We start from the raw sequence: 4,716 nt of genomic DNA on the forward strand, positions 1-4,716 counted from the left end.
AGCCAGTGCACCACTGCTTCACTGCTCAGACCAGGCTCTGTTTGCTTGTGGTTGCTCACTCAGAGTAGGATACAGGTGTTGAAAGAGAATGGGATGTGGTCCTTGAAAGAAGAGCAGCTGTAGATGAAAATGTCCTAGCAATATGCTGCTGTGTCAGCTGAGAGCTGAACAATATTGGCTGGGTTGGCTGGACCCTTGGCTGAGTGTCTCCTCTGATGCCTTTGTCAAGTTCTTGGTTTCCAGCATTTGGTCAGGTCAGCTGCCTACTGCTTGGTTGAAAAGAGGAGGTGTATCTTTTGAATTAAACTGGTTATTAATAATCAACTCACACATGTTGTTGTGATATGTTTTGGCTGTTGTTTCAGGCTGTGGTTGACCATATGACATGATTAAGTCCCTTATAAGATTGCAGCCCTTCATTCAGCACCCAATGCAAACTAGCTCAAAGGCAGATCATGTTGTAGGCTTGCAATTTTCTACATGCTTTACTAGAATAACCCTCTTTTTACCTGATTTGCTCCTGGGCTTGACAGCACTGGATTATGCAAGTTTGTGCACATCATCACTTAACAAAAGTGTTAGTTTTGAGCTGTGTAAACAAAAGAGTGCATCAGTTTCCACATTGGCAGCCATTCGATTTACCTCTGTTGGCTTGTTTCTCACTGGACACTCAAGATGACTCCCTCTGTGCTGTGCTTTTCAAGATGGATTGTTAAAGCAGATTGTGTAGAAATGCTAATACCTAACGAAGAGTGGAATCAAAACAACTGAAATGAATTTGAAGTACTAATGTAGTGTGAACTGTCTAAATACTCACGAATTACTAATCTTTCAAACTGAGTAGTGTTCATCATCACAGACTAAGTTTTTTTTAACCATGAAGTATGTAAAAAAAACAGAGGACACCAATACATTTGGAGTGGACAGAGCTCCCTTCCATGGGACGTGTCCAAACAAGCCCAATTTTCCAACCTCACACCCTTAGTATGCAGCTCCACCAAAGAAACCCACCTGGGAGCATTCCCAGCAGGACACACAGTCATCACAGACCGTGTTTCTGCAGTAGTCAGGCTTAAGAGTCACCTCCAGCTACAGTGACAGGGAAGAAAACACAGCCCCAGGAAGAACAGAGGTCTCAAGAAACCATACTGACTTTGGGCACTAGTTATCAGCAGAGCCACAAGCCTTTTTCAACAACAGCTTGGGTCTGGAGCATCAGCTGGAGCTGAGATGAGGTGGTCACAGGAGTGTGTCCATGACTGATGCATGGCCTCGTGTCACCAGCCCTTTGAGCATGGATAACCTACAGAAAAGACAAAAACTACATGGACTTGACTGCAGATGGTGCTGCAGTTGCTCATCATATGTGTATCACCTTTGCTTCTTCCCTCCAGCCTGTTTCGTTTGTTACTATTCAGGAGAGAAACTGTCTTGCAGCAAGGCCAAACTAGTTTGATGAGTAACCAAATGCAGAGAAAACAATTTGTTTTGTGAAACATTGGGATCTACAAATCTTTCTGCACACATAGTTTCATCTGATTACAATGTAACTGAGAAGGTGATTAGCAGAAACAGAATATCCATTCCTTTTAGAGCCTCTCAATGTTTTGTTTTTTTGTCTGAGGTTTACATTTTCAGCAAGAAAAACAAGTTGTCCTGTGAGTACTGCAGGTGACAAGGTGGTCTGTTGTTTACTGTACTGAACAGCAGTTCAAACACTGGGCTTAGTTCCATCTTCAACTCTCTCTGTGTACAACTGAATAACACAGCAGAACATGTGTCTCACTTGAGCATTTGGGATACAGGGAAGGTACTTCCCCACTCCACAGGAGGACCAAGCACACTTACAATCAGAGAGCATTTAGAGGGGAATGTTGCTGAGGCAGGGTGCACTGGTATGCCTTCAGGAGAGCCCTGGCTTTCATCTGGGTGGTTTTTAAGAATTCTTTAAAAGCCCAGAAATGTTCCAGAGAGTGCCTTGTGCTTAAAAGGTTCTCCTGCAGAAGATGAGGAGGGTTTTGGAGCAGAGCAGTGACTGCCAGTTGCCCTTCACAGCTGCTGAGCTGAATGAGACCTTGTGTTCTAGCTGTGTCTGTGAATGTGGCCATTGGTGCAGTCAGATACAGCAGAGACCACTGTTACAGATGCATAGGCCTTCATGGTACAGCAGCCCTGTGTCTGTATGTGAACCTTACCATTTCTGGAGGCAAGCACCAACACCATGGCAGGCAGTGCCTGTGGAGAACCTGTCAATGCCATGGGGCAGCCACAGGTCAGCGCTTGCGCACCCTGCCTGCAGCACCTGCTTCTGGGGTGGAGGTGGGTGGAGAAGGACCTGCCTGTGCCCAGTCAGGAGGAAACCTGACTCCTGGGAGCTGGATCCCAGACCCACAGCACTGCCAACGCCGTGCACAGTAATACCAAAAGGGAAACAGTCAGAAAAGAGGAAAGGTCTGCTTCTCCAAGCCTGAGACACCACAGAGGTAAGAAAGCTTTACTGAGTAAATATTTAATCAAGCCAGTAGCAGCACCTGTGGGGAGATGTCTCTGACTTTACTGATGAAATTCCCAGCTGGTGTCATGTGCAGCATTGTGTATTGTGTGCCTTCATGGCCTCACAGCCCTCTGGTATGGGGGTCACAACATCATTCCACCAGGTCCCAGCAGCAGTTTCACTGTGCTCCTGGTTGCTCCCTTTGATGGAGGATCGCTTATTTTCCCTGCCAGCTGCAGCTCTGTCACTGCTGTTCTTTTGGCTCATGAAATTGGCATTTGGTATTTTCAGTGGTATATACAAACAGCAAGAGATTTTTGTGACTCCCTGAAGATGCGTGATAGATACTAGCTACTCCATCAAAGCACACAGGGCTGCAGAGGTTTGGGATGAGGAAACCATGGATTCGGTAGGAACTGTTAGGAGGTTTGCTGTGCCTACACAGATTTCTGGTGCTATCTGCGATGCTAGAGAAGATATCCCACCTGCTCATCCATGGCTATTTGAGAGCAGTGTGGCTTGATCCCTGTCCCAGCCATGCCTCAGCCTGACCTGCCACCACCCTGGGCTCTGCCTGACACAGGCTTTTTTTTGAAGGACAGTGACGCTTTAGCCAGACACAGGTGTGATGTGGTAGCTTAGGGCAGAAAGTTTTTGCAGGTCTCTAGTAGTAAAGAAACAGAAAAAGAGAAAAAAGAGTGTCCAGAATTTGTTATTGCAAAGCCTATTGCAATTCAGCCACACTGTAAAGCTTTACCTCTTCTTGTGGGGTCTTCCGAGCACTTTGCTGGTTTCTGTTGAGCCAGTTCCACTTGGAAATGGTCCCTAACTGTCGGCCATCATGGGCAGCTGGTGGCACTGTGTGCTACTGGCAGCTATTGCTGCCTCTGAGGACGCTGCTGAGAGACAGATGTAAGCGATATCTTACACATCCTCTTGGATGCTGAACTGTGATGATCTGTAACAGCAAGGTCAGTGTACATGACCTGACAGACTAACCAGCCATTAGCCCTTAATGACCTCCTTGTAACTGTACCTCAGTGTAATGCTTTCAAGGTATCCAGCCTGGGAGTACTGTAGCCCTGTCCTTTTTGAGCTTTGTGCTGCCCTCTGGCTCAGCTGGGATTTTGTGTCTTCCACTAAATGCTCTTGGTCATTAATTCCCCTCAGCTGTCTCCCCAGGTCACTGCTGTGTGGCCATGAATGCTGCCCTGGCCAAACCCAGCACCCCTGAGGGGAGGTAACCCAGACAGAGGGTGTCATCAAACTGAAGAGGTGTTATGCCTCCCACTCCAGTGTCTGAGCATGCACTGTGCAGGAAAGCTCGCAGGTTAAAGCAAGCAGTGTGCTCAGTCCCTGCCCTTAGATTAAAATGAGCTTTTCTGATGGGGAAAAGCAACGGCAATGAGGCCAAGGAATATAGCACTGGAAACCAGAAACCCCAGCAGAGGAAGCCAGCCTTCCCCTGTTGCAATCCAGAATGAATGGCTGTGTTTCTTGATACCCTGAGAGGATGGGGATTAGCAGGGTGGGGTGTGAGGCAGAGGATTAGGTTTGCAGCAGAAAGCTGTATGTTGGCAAGGTGCAGGCTGGGTGAGGAGTCTGGTGCTAGCTATGCCATCCAGAGTTGGGGAACTGGCTGGTTGACCCTTGGCTCTGCCTTAACTGAGGGGTCCCACCAGGCTGAGCAATTACAGAGTGTAGCACCTGCAGTGCCCACTCCACCCCTGCTCCCACTGGGGACCCTCCAACAGGAGCAACCTGCTGTTAGTCATGTTATGTCTTGGCTCTTGGAGATGCAGCATATTTTAGATTGGCTCTGCATTTCACTGGCCTCTGGACTGGGCAAGCTGTCACACTCATGTTAGAGGTCTCCAGCCTTCCCTGAGGCAGTCCCTGGACTGCCATGAAAACAGCCAGAGCAGTGCGATCACCGATCTCTGTCAGTTCAACTAACCTACTCTGCGAAGTTTCATAGAATCATAGAATCAACCAGATGCAGCATATTTTAGATTGGCTCTGCATTTCACTGGCCTCTGGACTGGGCAAGCTGTCACACTCATGTTAGAGGTCTCCAGCCTTCCCTGAGGCAGTCCCTGGACTGCCATGAAAACAGCCAGAGCAGTGCGATCACCGATCTCTGTCAGTTCAACTAACCTACTCTGCGAAGTTTCATAGAATCATAGAATCAACCAGGTTGGAAGAGACCTCCAAGACAAGAT

The sequence above is a fragment of the Acanthisitta chloris genome, unplaced genomic scaffold (genome assembly GCF_000695815.1).
Source record: "Acanthisitta chloris isolate BGI_N310 unplaced genomic scaffold, ASM69581v1 scaffold23558, whole genome shotgun sequence".
Taxonomy (NCBI): Eukaryota; Metazoa; Chordata; class Aves; order Passeriformes; family Acanthisittidae; genus Acanthisitta; species Acanthisitta chloris.